Source organism: Pogoniulus pusillus, chromosome 1, assembly GCF_015220805.1.
Source record: "Pogoniulus pusillus isolate bPogPus1 chromosome 1, bPogPus1.pri, whole genome shotgun sequence".
In the NCBI taxonomy this organism is placed as follows: domain Eukaryota; kingdom Metazoa; phylum Chordata; class Aves; order Piciformes; family Lybiidae; genus Pogoniulus; species Pogoniulus pusillus.
In genome coordinates, this window is record NC_087264.1 from 941,089 (window position 1) to 958,976 (window position 17,888).

At 52.0% G+C, this 17,888-nt stretch overlaps 1 long non-coding RNA gene across 1 annotated transcript; it reads right to left on the reverse strand.

The window, feature by feature from the left end:
* Positions 1–316: 316 nt before the first annotated feature.
* Positions 317–1,955, reverse strand: LOC135180238 (uncharacterized). The gene is made up of 2 exons (XR_010304342.1): positions 1,710–1,955; positions 317–1,038 (listed from the first exon to the last, which is right to left on the reverse strand). It is a non-coding gene; the product is annotated as an uncharacterized LOC135180238 (long non-coding RNA).
* Positions 1,956–17,888: the final 15,933 nt, after the last annotated feature.

Below are 17,888 nucleotides of genomic sequence, written 5' to 3' on the forward strand. Positions count from 1 at the left end.
TGCGGCGTCTGGGCTCAGGAGGTGGCGATATGACCGGAGGAGGCAGTCGTTTGACACGGATCTGTGCTAGAACTGAGGCAGGGGGGAAGAAAAAAAACCCAACAACACAAACCTGAACCTTTTTGAGATAAATAACACCAAAATCAAAGCAGCTGTGACAAAAGCCTTGGGAAGAGAAAGCTGAGTCTTGGAAGCTTCCTCTTCGTGGAAGAGCAATGTGCCTCGGAAGGGCCGAGAAGAAATATGTGCAGAACGTCCTTGCTTTGTGCAAAGAGTAATTGCATTGGAAAGGAGTTACAAAGTAAGCAAACATGACTTCCAATTTGATCCATATTAAGATTTATTGACCCTGAAAGTCAATATTCTCTGCATCGGGGCCAAGGTTAACATTGACTTTGAGGCCAATGGGAAAGTTTTAATGAAGTGCTGGTTAAGAGGCCCTTACGAAACTGGTTTAACAGCAGGGGTTGGAAGTCCCTGCACATGGCTGGCGTCATCTTCCTCTACTTTTCAAAGGCATCCAAATCTGCTAGGCACTCTGCAGAGTTCATACAAACACTGTGCTGAACTGATAAACCCTTTGGAGAACTTTTCTGCCAGAAGTATACACCACCTCTGTGCTACAATCACCCCGACTCTGGTGGTGGTGGTTAGCATCTGCTCACCTCCACCCAGCTAAAAGACAGAAAGAGAGCTTGACCTCAGCTAAGAATATATTCACAGTGCTGTAGAAAAAGGTAGCATTAGAGAACTTCTGGTCTCTGACAGCTCTTACTTCAGGGAAGAGCAAGTGCACAGCCTCAAACCAGAGATCTGCAAGGCTGTGCAAGTAGAAAGTTCTTCTTTAGAGTCAGTAAAGACTTGACAGCTCACTCAGTATCCTGTACAGTCACACCCTGCTCTTGTCATTGCAAGCCTACCAGTTCCTTTGAAAGTCACTGTGAGGCGTTGGGTGGTCAGAGAACTGAGAGCCTCTGTGGATTGAGAATGGAGAGCTGTTGCCCAGACTCTGCTCTGAGGCATTCAGAGTATCTCTGCCTGCAAAAAAATACAGTCTCAGATCTCCAAGAGTGGTTTGGAAACTTGCCTAAAAGCTCTCTGCACCTGCAGAAGGACTCGGGCCCTAAAACATGATCTGCTCTCCCCAGTTTTACCAATCAGGCCAGTAAATGATACCACCTCTCCCAGAGCATCTTGACTTCCTAAATGCTGATCTGCCAAACCTTCATTAGCAGGAGGTGGGGAGCAGAGCTCTTATGCTCCTGGTGACAATCCAGCAGAGCTCACCACGAACCGTAGGAACGATTTTGGGGCTATACAAGACCACAGCAGCGACAGGGAACAGGCATTGCTTCAGAGCACAGAGGGGAAGCAGCACAACTCTTACTGCAGCCCGATTCCAGGGGCTACAACTCACTTTTGAAACTACTTTTAATAAAGTTGCAATGATTTCCCTGGGACTTTGCTGGGTTTGTGCACTTTTATGCCTTCCCCCAGCTGCTTGCTTTCTCCTCGTGTTCATTAAGACATTTGGTTTGGTTACAAGGCCTGAGCAGAAGAAAAATCTCTGTATGTATATATAAACAGGCTGTTAAAATAAAGAGCACCATGTACTGGCACAGAGGACTCTGCAGTGTTTTTCATGTGTTTCTAGGCTCAGTGTGGCTGTTGTTATGCACAGCAAACGGCATCTCCAGCCCAGCTCTTACCAGTGCTCTCATGACAGCCTTGGTCATCTGTGCCTCGTTTTCCCTTTGTGGAGAGGAGCAGACTGTGGGGCAGAACCTGCAGAACACCATGGTACTCTGCAGGAGGGAGGTTCACTCAGCTCTCATGGATCTTGAGCAGACTGGTCCCTCTTGACCTCTTTTGGCACTCTGTCACGGGCTGACTATTGAACACCTCCCTCTGACCCTCTCGAGTTGGGTTTTGCTTTGTGGCAACAACTTCTTTAATAACCTGCAGTAGAAAGCACCTCAGTAAGCTCTAAGGTGTCTGTCCAGGCTGCTTCAGCATGTCTGATTTAGGCACAAAACTGAAGAAGAAGAGACAGGTGAGCACTACAGCATCAGATGGGAGCCCAACCCCTTTCCAGTAAGGCAAGAGCTTAAGCCATGCTCCCAGACCACCAGGCAAACAAGATCTCAGAGAGTGGAGAAGGCTTACCACCCACTGTTCCACAACAGCTAGAAATGCATTCCAAGCCCCATGTTGTAGCCCTTCCTCAAAACACCATCAGTACAAAGTCAGCTCTCAACCTAAACCTTTATTTAGCTGCCTTTACAATTACTGCGTAACTTGGCACCATGGGCATGGCCCTACATGGACTAGGAAAGAGCCCAGCAAGCAGGGAGGAGAGTTGGCAATGAGGTTTTCCCACACTTTCTCACTGAATTGATTGCAGTCTCCCAAATGACAAATAGAAAGTAAAAGAAGAGAGCAGCTGCCACTCACTAGCTTCAGGAGTGCACGAGGCAAAATGGCCTCAGCAACTTTGTTCTGCAAAGTCAGATCCAGCCTTCTGCATCCCCACACGTAACAGCATTTTCACAGAACTCCAGAGTGGGAGGGTGAGGGTGGGAGGCAACTCTGAAGATCATCTAGTCCAACGCTGCTGCTGAAGCAGGTTGCTCAGGACCACAATGCCCAGGCAGGTTTGGAATCTCTCCAGAGAAGGAGACTCCACAATCTCTCTGGGTCTCCAGCACTCTCCAGGGCATGAATCATAGAATCAAGCAGGCTGGAAGAGAGCTCCAAGCTCACCGAGTCCAACCTAGCACCCAGCCCTGGCCAAGCAACCAGACCATGGCACAAAGTGCCCCAGCCAGGCTTGGCTTCAACACCTCCAGGCACGGCGACTCCACCACCTCCCTGGGCAGCCCATTCCAATGAAGCTCTTTCTCATGTTCGGATGGGACCTCCTGGGCTCCAGTTCATTCACACTGCCCCATGTCCTGTCTCAGGGCACCACTGAAAATAGTCTGGCCCTATCCTCTTGCCCCCTACCCTTTAGGTGTTGCCAAGCACCCAGTAGATTACCTCTCAGCCTTCTTCTCTCAAGGCTAAGCAGAGACATCTTTCTGTTCCTAAAAGATGTCACCATTCATTCGAGGCTAAATCCTCCCACGCTCTCACCCAAGCCTTTTGCTGAGCACTGAGCAGGTTACCTCTCAGCTTTCTTGAGGCTGAGCAGACATCTTCTTGTTCCTAAAAGATGTCACTATTGATTTGGGGCGAAACACTGGCACACTCCCACCCAAGCCTGGCACTAGCACTGGGATATTTGAGCCGTTGAAACAGTGCAAAAACGACCCCAACACAACAACTGTGCAACCAGAAAAGATTGTGGGGTCCAGCAGCAGCAGCAGCGCAGCAGGGAAGTGCCACAAGCAGCTGATGCAGGGTTTGAGGTGAGGCTGCCGCTCTATGCACGGAGAGTTTGTACCTTTAAGAGGAACCAAAGGCAAAACTGAAGGCCAGTCCCTGAGCTGAGTCACTCTAAAGTGTGCCCGTTCCTCTGGCAGGCCTGAGCAGCCTCGCACAATGCCCCCAGGGGCGCAGGCTCCTCGCTTGGCAGGGCTCGGCGCAGAGGCTGGGCTGGGGAATACCTTTACGCTGCAGCACTTGGCTTGTAAGGAGGCTTTTGAGGAACGCGGCAGTTGCCCACGTGAAACGCATGGCTTCCCGCATTAATATGCTAAAGAGACAAGAAAGCATCTTGAGCTACAGCTGAGGACTAATTAAGACTGCTCTTTTACAAATATTGCATGGTTCATTCCATTCTTCCCCGATTAAGAACAAAAGAAGAAAGAAGTCATTTATTGTCATGAGTCACTTCGGCTACAATGGAAGGAATTCCAACAGATGACTGAGACAAAACAAAAGCTGACATTATGAAAGCCATGTCTAAACACTAATTTAAACTGTCAACTCGCTAGTGAGGAAGGTTCATGACAGAGGGAGAATTAAAACTTAAAAGGGCACATAAATCATTGAAGAGATTAGCAGTGTGTGATGGGGCCAGAGCACGGCGTGCTGGGAGGCTGCTGAACGGCAGCAATCTCCCTTGGAGCTTTGGGGGTGAGCCTCCTGTTTTGCCAACAGTCGCGTGCTAAAAATGAGTAATTTGGGATAGGTTCCCAGGAACGGGAGCTGGGTGAGTCAGTGGTGCTGCTGCTCCCACTTGGAGCAGGTGAGGATCAGACCCATCCTGTCCTGTGCAGCGTCTGAGCCGTAGAGAAAATCTGGCCCCAGCTTTCCTCCCACTCGTCAGAAGTGCTTAACTTCAGAAGGGAGCCAAAATGGCTTTGGGTCACAGCTGGAGCTGCTCTAAGTGGTGATGAGTGACCCCCACAGTCTGGCTAAACCACCTGGGGAGCCCATCCTTCCCTTCCCCTAGCAGCACAGTATCTCCCTCTCTTCTGAGGGGTGCAAAACCACAGGATCAGAGAACCATAGAATCAACCAGGTTGGAAGCTGTGCCAAGCTGTGCCAGGGAAGGTCTAGGCTGGATGTGAGGAGGAAGTTGTTGGCAGAGAGAGTGATTGGCATTGGAATGGGCTGCCCAGGGAGGTGGTGCAGTGGCCATGGCTGGAAGTGTTGAAGCCAAGCCTGGCTGGGGCACTTAGTGCCATGGTCTGGTTGGTTGGCCAGGGCTGGGTGCTAGGTTGGGCTGGCTGAGCTTGGAGCTCTCTTCCAACCTGGTTGATTCTTTGATTCTTTGGATTTATGGATATTTTGCACCTATTTTTATTTTAAAATCCAAGTAACCCTGAAATGCACCTGAGAGAAAGCTTCATCTTTTCTTTAGCTCCACAGGCAGACAGCAGCCCTGCTTCCCTCTCAGGCCAGAAAGCCAGTAGTGAAATCTGCAGCCACAGCCTTCTGCCCCAGATTTTACCTTAGTCAAAACAAAAAGGCCACAGAAGTATTTATTTTGTTGCCAAATAAGAAGAGTTTTAAAAGTGCACTTTTTTAACCTATCTGAGGGCAAACATTTTCCCCCTTGGTGTGGGAACTGGTGGACAGCACTACTTCTCCTGGACACCAGCAATTAAGACACCCTCCATCCAGCTAGAACACTCTCCCAAGGGCAGGGATATTCGTCTGGGTAGATCACAGCCTCCTTCTACCGGAGCACCAGGTCCGAGCTAATGGAGACGCTCTGCAGTGGGAAGGCTCAGGCCTGCATATCCTAGCATTGCTGCTGGAATTAGGTCATTCCCAGCTTTGGCTCCAGCTCAGCCAGAAGTTCAAAAAGTCAATTATAAAATAAATAAGAAAGAGGGAAAGTAAATGAGATGCAGAACCCTCCAGCTTAGAGGGATGAAATCACTGCGAAAGCAGGGTCGAGATTTGCCACGATACGAGGAGCAATCAGGAGCCTTTCCAGCACCCTCACACTCAGCTGAGCTTGCTGCAGGTCGAGAGAGTTTTTGCTCCCATCCTTTCCATGGGAACCAACACAGCTTCTACTTCATCACCCTTGTGTTATGACAGCACTTGGGAGGTGCAATTGTGGAGCCTCTTGTTGTAGCTACCACAGAAAGGATGAGCAAGAGGACTGAGCCTATTCAGTATAAAGGCAACAGAAGGCAGGTCAGCGTCAGCACAATACTGACCACGAGCAGAAGAGAAGTTGAGGAATAATGAGAAGTTAACTTTTTTAAGCTACAGAGATCTCTTCACAAGCACGAGAAGGAAAAGCCATTGGCCTACACCATGAGGCTGGTGGAAAAGGGTTAAACTGAAAGGGCTTGTGTCAGCCCTTGGTCTTTGCTTCTTACTGCTGGGATGAAGTGAAGTGACCTGAGGGCTACTGAGAGAGGGATTATAATCAAGACAAGGTCAAGCAAAGAGTTTGGGGAATAACTTTTGCAGCATACAGTGATTCTGTGCTCCACAGCCTCCCTGGGCAACCTGTGCCAGTCTCTCACCACCCTCACTGCAAACAACTTCTTCCTAACATCCACTTTCAATCTCCCCTCTGCCAGCTCAAATCCATTCCTCTTCACCCTGGCATTACAAGACCTTGTCAATTCCCTCCCCAGCCTTCCTGCATCCCCCTTCAGATCCTGAAAGGCCACTCCAAAGTCTTCCTGAGGCCTTCTGCAGGCTGCAGAGCCCCAACTCTCTCAGCCTGTTCTCATAGCAGAACTACTGCAGCCCTCTGAGCATCTTTGTGGCAGCTGGAGGTGCCAGGTTGGATGAGGCACTGAGTGACCTGTTCTAGGGGGAGGTATCCCTGCCTATGGTGAAGAGTTTGATCTGGGAGAGCTTTGAGTTCACTTCCAACCTAAACCATTCTATGATTCTATGATCACAGAGAGGGAGAGAGATGTCCCTGCCCACTTTGTGTGAAAGAATCACAAGGCAAGAAGCAATGCAAACCTGCTGTCAAACAGGTCACACTTTAGAGTTGCAAGCCTGAGCATTATCTTATGTTTCAGCAGCTTGATTGGCTCCCACTCCTGGGACTGCCTGAATTTCCCACCAGCTCAGAGCAGCACTTTCCCATATGGTTTAGGTGTTGAATTAATTGTGAGCTCCAAGGAACCACATTTCCAAGCTCTTGCTGAGGAGCATGTCTGTTGATCGAAAGCAGCAGCAGCTCCAAGCTTCCTGAAGGTCATTCACCTGCATAGAATCATAAAAGCAGTCAGGGTTGGAAGGGACCACAAGGAGCAGCCAGTGCCAACCCCCCTGCCATGCCCAGGGACACCCTACCCTAGAGCAGGCTGCACACAGCCTCAGCCAGCCTGGCCTCAAACACCTCCAGCCATGGGGCCTCAACCACCTCCCTGGGCAACCCAGTCCAGCCTCTCACTGCTCTCATGCTCAGGAACTTCCTCCTCACCTCCAGCCTCACTCTCCCCACCTCCAGCTTTGCTCCATTCCCCCCAGTCCTGCCACTCCCTGACAGCCTCAAAAGTCCCTCCCCAGCTTTTTTGGAGCCCACTTCAGACACTGGAAGGCCACAAGAAGGTCCCCTGGTAGCCTCCTCTGCTCCAGCCTGCACAGCCCCAACTCTTTCAGGCTGTGCTCACAGCAGAGCTGCTGTAACCTCTGAGCATCCTCCTGGCCCTGCTCTCAACACTCTCCAGTATCTCCACAGCCCTCTTGTCCCAGGGGCTCCAGAGCTGGATGCAGGACTCCAGGTGGGGTCTCAGCAGAGCACAGCAGAGGGGGAGAATCCCCTCCCTGGCCCTGCTGGCCACACTTCTGCTGCTGCAGCCCAGGCTCTGCTTGGCTCTCTGGGCTGCAAGTGCACACTGCTGGCTCCTGCTGAGCTTCTCCTCCAGCAGCACCCTCAAGTCCCTCTCCTCAGGGCTGCTCTCCAGCCACTCACTGCACAGCCTGCATTTGTGCTTGGCATTGCCTCCACCCAGCTGCAGGACCTTGCACTTGGTCTTGTTGACCCTCCTGAGCTTGGCTTGTGCCCACCTCTGCAGCCTGCCCAGGTGCCTCTGGATGGATCCCTGCCCTCCAGCCTGGCTGCTGCACCACACAGCTTGGTGTGGGCAGCAAACCTGCTGAGGCTGCACTCAATGCCTCTGTCCATGGCAGCCACAAAGATGCTGAACAGGATTGGGCTCAGGACTGATCCCTGAGGGACTCTGCTTGTCCCTGGCCTGCACTTGGCCATGGAGCCATTGACAGCCACTCTCTGGGTGCAGCCATCAAGCCAGTTCTGTATCCATCCAGTGCTCGACCACTCAAAGCCATGTGTCACCAGCTTGGAGACCAGGCTGTGGTGTGGGACAGTGCCAAAGGCCCTGCTCTGGTCCATCTTTGTATCTGAAATGTGGGTTTGAGGCTCAGCCTGGTTGGGTTACTTAAGGTCCTGCTGGCAGTGTGTAGTGCTCTGAAGCCAAGGGAAGTGCCCTGGTGTGTGTTGCTCAGAGAGAGGTCTGTAAATACAGGTGCAGTGGGCTGCAGCTTGCGCTCAGCTCCCATCCCTGTTTGTAAACAGTGCGGAAAGAGCCCCAAGTGTGTGCCCGAGGCGGCGCAGCGAGGGACCGCGCTGCAGTGCTGTAATGCGAAACAGAGCGGCTCAGCAGCCCCGCAGAGAATTCCTGACACCAGCCTTTTACGTACTCCCTGCTAATCACTTCCATCTCAGGAACACACGCAAGCAATGCCCTGCAGACATTCCCCCTGGCGCTCGGGCAGCAGCTCAAGCTGCCGCATCCACCAGCGCGCCGGGCGGAACAGCCGCTGCGGGGACGGCAGAGCAGCAGGGGATGCTGCAAGTGGGAAGAGACCAAGGGGCAGCATGTGCAGAGTGCAGCTGGCACTGAAGCTCCTCTATTGGGCTTCTTCACTGGCTCCCCTGGCTTTCCTGTGGACTTCTCAAGCAAAGCAAATGCCTGACTGCTCGGCACAGGATCGAATGCCAGGCTGTCAGGGGCTGACCTCGAAAGCTCACCTGGTGCAGCTCCCCTGCCGGAGCAGGGCCATAGAGTCACAGAATCAGGCAGGGTTGGAAGGGACCACAAGGAGCAGCCAGTTCCAACCCCCTGCCATGCCCAGGGACACCCTACCCTAGAGCAGGCTGCACACAGCCTCAGCCAGCCTGGCCTCAAACACCTCCAGCCATGGGGCCTCAACCACCTCCCTGGGCAACCCAGTCCAGCCTCTCACCACTCTCATGGTGAACAACTTCCTCCTCACCTCCAGCCTGAACCTAACCACCTCCAGCTCTGCTCCAGAGCAGATCACACTGGAATGCATCCAGACAGTTCTTGAATATCTGCAGAGAGGGAGACTCCACAGCCCCCTGGGCAGCCTGTGCCAGGGCTCTGTCACCCTCACAGGGAAAAAAATTCTTCCTCAGGTTCACAGGGAACCTCCTATGGCTCAGCCTCCACCCACTGCCCCTTGCCCAGTCCCTGGGCATCACCGAGAAGAAGCTGGCTCCAGCCTCCTGGTGCTCACCCTGCACATATTTATAAGCATTACTGAGCTCACAATCACAGAATGGTAGGGGTAGGAAGAGACTTCCAGACATGACTGAGGCAACCCCCTCCCCACCAAAGCAGGATCACCCAAGGCAGGTCACCCAGGCATGCATCCAAACAGGTCTTGAAAGTCTTCAGAGAAGGAGAGCCCAAAGCCTCTCTGGGCAGCCTGTTTCAGTGCTCCATCACCTTTAGAGTATCTTTCCCTCGTGTTGAGGTAGCACTCACTCTGTCTCAGCCTGTGTTCATTGCCTCTTCTCCTATCACAGGGAACCACTGAAAATGGACCAACATCTTGAGGGTGTGCAGCCTGTAGAAGAGGAGGCTCAGGGCAGAGCTCATTGATGTCTACAACTACCTGAAGGGAGGCTGTAGCCAGGTGGGGTTGGGCTCTGCTGACAGGCAAGCAGCAAGAGAACAAGGGGACGCAGTCTCTTGTATGAGGGGGAGGTCTAGGCTGGATATTGTTAGGAAGTTGTTGTCAGAGAGAGTGATTGGCACTGGAATGGGCTGCCCAGGGAGGTGGTGGAGTCACTGTGCCTGGAGGTGTTGAAGCCAAGCCTGGCTGGGGCACTTAGTGCCATGGTCTGGTTGGTTGGGCAGGGCTGGGTGCTAGGTTGGACTGGATGATCTTGGAGGTCTCTTCCAGCCTGGTTGATTCTATGATTCTAAGACAAATGCTCCAGTCCCTTAACCATACTCACAGCCCTCCATTGGACTCTCTCTGGTATTTCTCTATCCCTCTCAAACTGAGGAACTCAGACCTAGAAACAATACTCTGGATGCTGTCTCACCAGGACAGAGTAGAGGGGGAAGAGAACTTCCCTTTGTCTGCTGGCCACGCTCTTCTTAATGCACCCCAGGATACCATTGGCTTTCTTGGCCACAAGGGCACATTGCTGTGCCACAGATCACCTATTGTCCACCAGGACTCTGAGGTCCTTCTCCAAAAAGCTGCTCTGCAACAGGGCTCACGGATGTAAGAGCACTGCAATGATCCCAGACACCCTAAAGCTCTTGTACACGGTGATAGGAAGGAAATCCTCTCAGTACAGAGGTCCACATCAGCAGGTCTCTCCTGCTGGGGACAAATTGGCACATGCCAGACCAGATTTCACTGTCCCTTATCTTGCCTGATTGCGGAAGGATACTAGGGGCATGTGAAAATTTAGCTCTTTCAATGAGCCTGGAGATTGCCTGGAAACTATTTTCCCAGTGGAAAGAAAGAGGATGGCTTGCCCAGGAGCAGGGACGTGCACAGATGCTGCTCTGTTGCGGCCTGTGGCACAAATGTCACTTAAAGATGAGAGGTGGGACAACTCTGTACATCAAGGACACAAAGCCCGCTGTTGTGGGAACCAGGCAGGAGTCATGGAGACCTCAGCACTGGTCTGGAAGGAGCCTGGGAAGCAGATGGACGGAAAGAGAGGAGTGGAGGCACCCACCATGTTTGCAGAAGCAACTGCTGGAAGGGAACACTTAAAACAAGCCTGCAGCCATGACAAGGGTAATGAGTAAAACAGCCCCTGGTGAAGGCAGACAGCTTTGAGCGTTGGCAAGGCAGCTCACCACAGGGACAGCTGTAGCAGCCACAGTGCTCACTGCCAGTGGGATGGGACCCACGGGGAGGCCTCCATCCCCAGCAGGCCTCCATCCCCCAGCAGGCTCCAACAGATGGGCACCAGTCAGCATCGCCCCACACCAGGTCAGAGCCCAGGGTAAGCAGGAGCTCCCTTCAAGTACAAAGCAGTCACTCAGGATTTTAAAGTATCTAAGCCCTCAAATCATCAAATTTGGTTAGAAAGAGCACCAAATCCAACCATTAACCCAGCACTGCAGGGTCACCACTAAACCATCTCCCTCAGCACCACATCTACACAGCTTTGAAATCCTTCCGGGGGTGGGAGGGTTGGGAGGTGGTGGAGTCACTGTCCCTGGAGGTGTTGAAGCCAAGCCTGGATGAGGCACTTAGTGCCATGGTCTGGTTGGTTGGGCAGGGCTGGGTGCTAGGTTGGACTGGCTGAGCTTGGAGGTCTTTCCTAACCTGGTTGATTGCATGATTCTATTCTGTGATTCTAAATGCCTTATTTTCCTTCTGCAGCACATGTTCTTTGCTGCTAAAATGGAGATCTCCAGGATTCACATCACGTAGCCCCTTGATTGCAGTCAGGCCAGGCACATTTGTGTTGGTGCCACTGAGAAGCAGCACTGGGCTCAGGACGTTTCTGCTCAGGATGTCCTTCTGAAGCAATTAAAGAGCAGCCCTGAGTTTGAATAGGAACACTGAAATGGAATTCACTCCGACATGGACTAGCCCAAACGTCTTCACTGAAATCATGCTGTTCCCCCATTGTTGTTTAACAATAAATCCTGCCCCCAGGGAAATGCATATAAATATGAATTGAAGAGTTCCCAGATACCAAGAATCTCCCTTTTTTTTTACCCTCCTTGGAGATAACTCAGAAATCTTCCTACAAATGTGAGCTTTTCTTGATGCTTTCCCCCTTAATGCTGTAAAATGCTTCTGTATGAGAGGGACAGCATCTGGGCAATGCAAGAACACAGAGTGATGGAGAAAGGCATCTGAAATGAAGACAGTTCCTTTATTCCAGTGCCGAGGGGTTAAACACCTCCATGTGCAGCAACATTTGCTGCTCTGGAGCCCAGCTGAGCCCTTTTGTGCTAGAGCTGAGTGGGGAGGGTAAAGGGGATTGTTGTAAGTATTGCACTAACAGCTTTTGGGTTTGGCTGGGGTTTTTTTGTTTCTTTGTTTGGGTTTTTTTGGGGGAGGGTGGGACAAGAAGGACGCTGAGGTGCTGGAGCAGGTCCAAAAAGTGCAACCAGGCTACTGAAGGATCTACAGCACAAGATTTGTAAGCAGCAGCTGAGGGAACTGGGGTTGTTCAGCCTGCAGGAAAGGAGATTCAAGGGAGAACTTCTTGCTCTCTACAAGTCCTTGAAAGGAGGTTGTAGAGAAGGGGGGGGCAGTGTGTTCAACCAAGGAACAAGGGAGAGGACAGGAGGAAAAAGCATCAGGTTGCATCAGAGGAGGTTTTTGTTGGACATTAGAACAAACTTCTTCCTCGGTGGGGTTGTTAAGTCCTGGAACAGAGTGCCCAGGGCAGTGGTGGAGTCACTATTCTGGGAAGGATTTGAAAGACAGTTTGGAGAGGAGAGGGAAATGCAAAGGGAAAGAGAAAGGGAGAGGAGAGGGAGAGGCATGCTATGAGCAAACCAAGCGAGCTCAGCAGGTGTGGCAGAGCACAGGATTTATCTCCTTGGGAAAAAAAAAAGATGGAGTTTTTTTTACACTTCATTCCTAACAAAAATGTCTTCTAAAACAAAGCCCAAAGGGGATTTCTCAAGAGCAGAGTGGGGAGCCAGTCCTGGCAGAGCAGCAAAGAGAGAGGCACGCGTGCGCCTTGAAGAGGCTGGAGGGGTGCGGTGTGAAGGGCCTGAGCGCAGCTAGAGCTTCTGACCTCCCTGCCTGCTGCTGGAAAGACTCTGTTCATTTTCCAATGCCCCAGGCACTCAGAGAAACGTTGAAAGTAATCCAGCTAAAGCTCCACCTGGAAAGTGGTGGGTGGGAAATGTAATAGCTCAGTGATTGGCATACCAGAAAAGCAGAGGTGAGATAGCTGTAAGGAAGGATCCCACAGAATCTGGCACTGTGCACTGCTGCTGCAGAGGAAAAGACACTTTCTTTTCACTGCCTCACTTCTACATGGCTGAGTTGTAAGCCCCCCTGAGTTGTAAGCACTCCTCTACTATGATAACCTAACAATGAACTTTCACCTTGCACAATACCCACAGATAGAATCATAGAAGCAAGCAGGTTGGAAGAGAGCTCCAAGCTCAGCCAGTCCAACCTAGCACCCAGCCCTGTTCAGTCAACCAGACCATGGCACTAAGTGCCCCAGCCAGGCTTGGCTTCAACACCTCCAGGGATGGCGACTGCACCACCTCCCTGGGCAGCCCATTCCAATGCCAATCACTCTCTCTGACAACAACTTCCTAACAACATCCAGCCTAGACCTGCCCTGGCACAGCTTGAGGCTGTGTCCCCTTCTTCTGTTGCTGCTTGCCTGGCAGCAGAGCCCAACCCAACCTGGCTACAGCCTCCCTGCAGGCAGCTGCAGACAGCAATGAGGTCAGCAAGATCAGTGTCACTGAGCCCCTGCCACCGCTGCTGGCCCCTGGAGCGTGGTGTTTAAGAGGGCAGGAATGAACAGAAGCAGCCTGCTGACGTCTGCCTGGCAGAGTCTGCGGGGAATTGGGCCCGCCCTGGATGCACAGGCTGGGAAGGCTGCTCCTCACCCTGATGGATGCGAGCCACGGAGCGCCGCCCAGCCCCGCACAGCCCCCGCTGCTGGAGCGCAGGTGTCACGAGTAGGAGCAGCGGGGGAGCAAAGAAAGGGCTCACCACGCCCTGGTAACTCACTGCGGTGTGCCAGGTGAAGACGCGTCCTGGGATTTTGCAAAGCTGTGTTTAGCAATGCTGAGCACCTCCAAAGAGAGCTCTGGGAGGTGCTGGGACTGAAAGCAGAAAGCACACAGGTCCAAAAGCCCTCTAAGAAAGGAACAACTTACACTAGCTCAGAGGGATACCCAACAATGCCGTCACTGCCAGCTGGGGACTGAGCTGACTGTCTAGGGGGCTGGTGAACAGCACACTGCTCAGCCCCGAGGTTCTGCTTGAGTACAAGTGCAGTAACTGCCCTTGCATGGCCTTTTTCTCCATGCATTCTCAGTGGTTTTAGCCTGGGGAGCTGGTGTTTGCTGGGCCATTCCCACACGGCAGATCTTCAGTACAGTCTTATCCTCATGGGGAGAAACCTTAGCAGAATCCCAGAATCCCAGCTTTTCAAGTTGCTGCTTATAGGTTTTAGCATCCTGATTTCACAGAATCATAGAAACAAGCAGGCTGGAAGAGAGCTCCAAGCTCATCCAGCCCAACCTCGCACCCAGCCCTGGCCAATCAACCAGACCATGGCACTAAGTGCCCCAGCCAGGCTTGGCTTCAACACTTTCAGGGATTCCCTTCTTCCACCTGCTGCCCAAGCTGCTGGGAATCAGCCCAGGACATGGTGAGCTCTAGGCTGTGAGTGCACACTGCTGGCTTGTGTACAGATTCTCACCCACCAGCACCCTCACCTTCTCCACAGGGCTGCTCTCAAACCCTTTGTTCCCCAGCCTGTGACATAACACCAATGTCAGAGAGAAAAAGCAAATCCTCAAATCCTAAGTCTTGCTGACAGGAGGGCAGGGAAAGACACCAGTGTGCTGCATGACAGGGCAAGGAGCTGACCCAAGATACGATGGAGCCTGGAATGAAGCTTGACTGGCTGCCAAAAGCAGCCCTCCACTTACAGCCATTCATAACTTAAGGCTCAAGTAAGGTAGCCCACAGACATGTGAAATGGGTGGTGACCACAGAAGACAAACTTTCAAGTGGCAGGAAGCACAGGGAAGGATTTGCACAGAAAGGAGCATGGTATTCCATTTAGAGAGACTCACTTCCCCTTTCAGCACAAGCTTTTTAGGAGAGGACCTACAGAACCACAGCAGCATGCAGGTGGCAAAGCCCTTCAGCATCATCAAGTCCAACCTCTAACCCTGCTCTACAAGTGTCACCTTGCACCATCTCCCTAAGCACCACAGCCAAACCACCCTGAAACACAGCCAGGCTGGGTGATTCCAGCACCTCCCTGGGCAGCTCATTCCAGTCCCTCACCACTCTCTCTGTGAAAAACTCTTTCCTAATGTCCAAGCTAAACCTCCCCAGCCTCAGCTTGAGGCCATTCCCTCTAGTTCTGTGTTCAATTAGCTGTGAGCAGAGTCCAGCAGCAGCCTCTCCACAATGTCCCTTCAGGTAGCTGTGGACAGCAATGAGGTCTCTCCTCAGCCTCCTCTTCCTCACACTACCCATCCCCAGCTCCCTCAGTCGCTCCTCATCAGATTTATTCTGTGTACTTGTGGTTTTATGAACTAGACCATCTTCCAGTCCAAGCCATTCTATGATTCCACCATTCTATGACTTGCTCCTACTGCCGAGTAGCATGAGGAAGATCTGCTGCACCTTGTCCAGTACTGGGCTCCTCTGTTCAAGAGAGATGTGGAGGTACAGGGAAGGCAACAAAGCTGGTGAGAGTCCTTGAACACAAGGCCTATGAGGAGAGGCTGAGGGAGCTGGGGGTGTGCAGCCTGCAGCAGAGGAGGCTCAGGGCAGAGCTCATTGCTGTCTGCAGCTGCCTGCAGGGAGGCTATAGCCAGGTGGGGTTGGGCTCTGCTGCCAGGCAAGCAGCAACAGAAGAAGGGGACACAGCTTCAAGCTGTGGCAGGGCAGGTGTAGGCTGGAAGTTGTTGTCATAGAGAGTGGTTGGCATTGGAATGGGCTGCCCAGGGAGGTGGTGGAGTCTGTGTGCCTGGAGGTGTTGAAGCCAAGCCTGTCTGGGGCACTTAGTGCCATGGTCTGGTTGGTTGGGCAGGGCTGGGTGCTAGGTTGGGCTGGCTGAGCTTGGAGCTCTCTTCCAACCTGCTTGATTCTCTGATCTTCATGGTGCATTTCTCCATCCCACGACTGCTCTTTGGGACATCACACAAAGGGAAGGAGAATTTCACCCCACATGACCCCTCAGAATTCTCTTGGGTGGAACAATGGTACAATAAACCCTGCATTGCCAGGCAGCATTATTATAGAATATCTGCAGGGGAAACACTCAGGAATTAACCTGCTGCAACACACACAAGTTTCTTTCATGCAGGAGGGAGGGGGGGAGGGGGTGGAAATGAGTAAGAGGGGAAAAAAATAAAGCAAAATGCTGCAGTTTCCTCAAGAGCACAGGGAGCACAACCTAGTGCTGCCCACACGAGCCTGAGGACATGATGTCCCAGCGCTTGTGTTACCAGCATCCTGACACAACTAGGAAGTCCTCTCTTGCAGTTGCCCTGCAGACATGAAATTGCACAAAGAAAGACTTCATTAGGACCCTGAACTAAAAATAGTTGAGGTGGGGGGAAGAGTGGAACATTCAACTTTCACTCTTGGCAAGCAGCACAGCTTTGCAACCTTTAGGATATTGTTTTAAGCTGGAATTCTGCATGGCTGTGATTCTGACAGCTCAGCATCTACCAAGGGGAAAGAATTACCAAAATAAAACCTTTACCTGAGAAAACCCTGAAGAACTTAAGTGCCCTCGTGGCAAAGTTCCTGCCCAGACAAAACTGCTGCTGTCACTGGAAATTAAGGCCTGGAGAACTATTGCCATCAATGAGAGTTTTGTACAAGCAAAGATCATGAGGTCAGAGCCAAAGAGATTGTTTGAGGCTCCAAAAGTGTTAGAAAGCTCTGGATAAGGTAGGAAAAAAGAGCACTAATCAAGTCCTCCTGAACAGTCAGGGTCCACCACCGTCTCCACTGGAGGCTCACCCCTGGCACAAAGGCCCTGCCATGCCTGACATGTGTCTCTCAGCATCACCTGCAACTCAGCACAGAGATGGGGATTATCTCCCTGCTGAGACTTTTCAGTGCAACCCAGCAGCCTCAGGAGCTCTGCAAAAAGACAGGTGTATTAGTGCCAGGATCTGCTCTGCAGCACAGTATGGACACTTAAGTGCTCCTGGGAGAAATAAGGCCACCAGTGTCCAAACTGGCACCACCTGGGGCCCTGCATCTCATCTATCTCATCAGGTAAGACACAGTCTGGTGAGGGGACAACTACTTACAGCAGGCAATCCTGACCCCTCCCCTGGCAGGAACTGCAGCACCAAGCACCCAGCTCTGCACTCAAGCCTTGAGCACACTTTTGAGGGGCCCGAAACAGGAGCCAGGGTCTGGCCCTGGCTTTCAGGACTGCTCAGGTGTTTTCTTCAAAGTTCTGGTGGTGTCAGATGCTGACCAGACCCTGCAGCAGATATTTACTACCCTCTGCAGCAGAAGCAGATCTAGAATCATTGAATCAGTCAGGGTTGGAAGGGACCACAAGGAGCAGCCAGTGCCAACCCCCCTGCCATGCCCAGGGACACCCTACCCTAGAGCAGGCTGCACACAGCCTCAGCCAGCCTGGCCTCAAACACCTCCAGCCATGGGGCCTCAACCACCTCCCTGGGCAACCCAGTCCAGCCTCTCACCACTCTCGTGCTGAAGAATTGGATGGACCTGGGTCTATCCAGTTCATCTACTGCTCAAGGTCAACTTTAAGCTTGGTGTCACTCTCACCAGTGCTGTTTCCCAGGACAAGGGGCATCTTTTCAGGACTGTCACACTCTGTCTCTGTCTGCTCTGCACAGGAGAGCAGCACAAGCACCCACGAGGCAGCAGAGGACAAGCCTTCCTTGCAGGAAAGCCAAAGGCAGGAGGGTGTTGGACTTGATCATCTTAAAGGTCTCTTCCAACCAGCATGGTTCTGTGATTCTGCATTCATTTCAAGCACATAAACTCCTGCAACTCACTGTGTTAGGAGTCAGACACATAGAGGCTTTCATGAACCTAGCCTTTGGACTGGTCCTTCTGTTTACCCTGGATCCTCAATAACATCAACAGCTGCTAATAAAGGCTGAGAAATCCCACACTCATCTGTCGTCTGAACAGCATCCTTTAAAGCAAGCAAACCATTCCTGAACCCAGCTCATGGAGCTGCAAGAGAGAGCAGGAAACCCCACGGACAAAAAGGACACATTAAGAGGCAGAGTGGGACGTAGGAAGAGAAGCAGCCAACCTGAAAATGATCTCTCCTGTTTCCCCACAGCTGCATCAGTAAGGGCGAGGTCTTTGATGGGAAGAACTCCTCTGAGGGAGCACTGCGCGGTGCAGAAGGTCCGCAGGGACCTCCCTCCCTCCTCACACGCTCTGCATCTCACCTGCCATGAAAAACCTGAAAGAGCTTTTTGAAGACATCTCTCATTAAGTGCTCTGCCTCCAACAGGTGG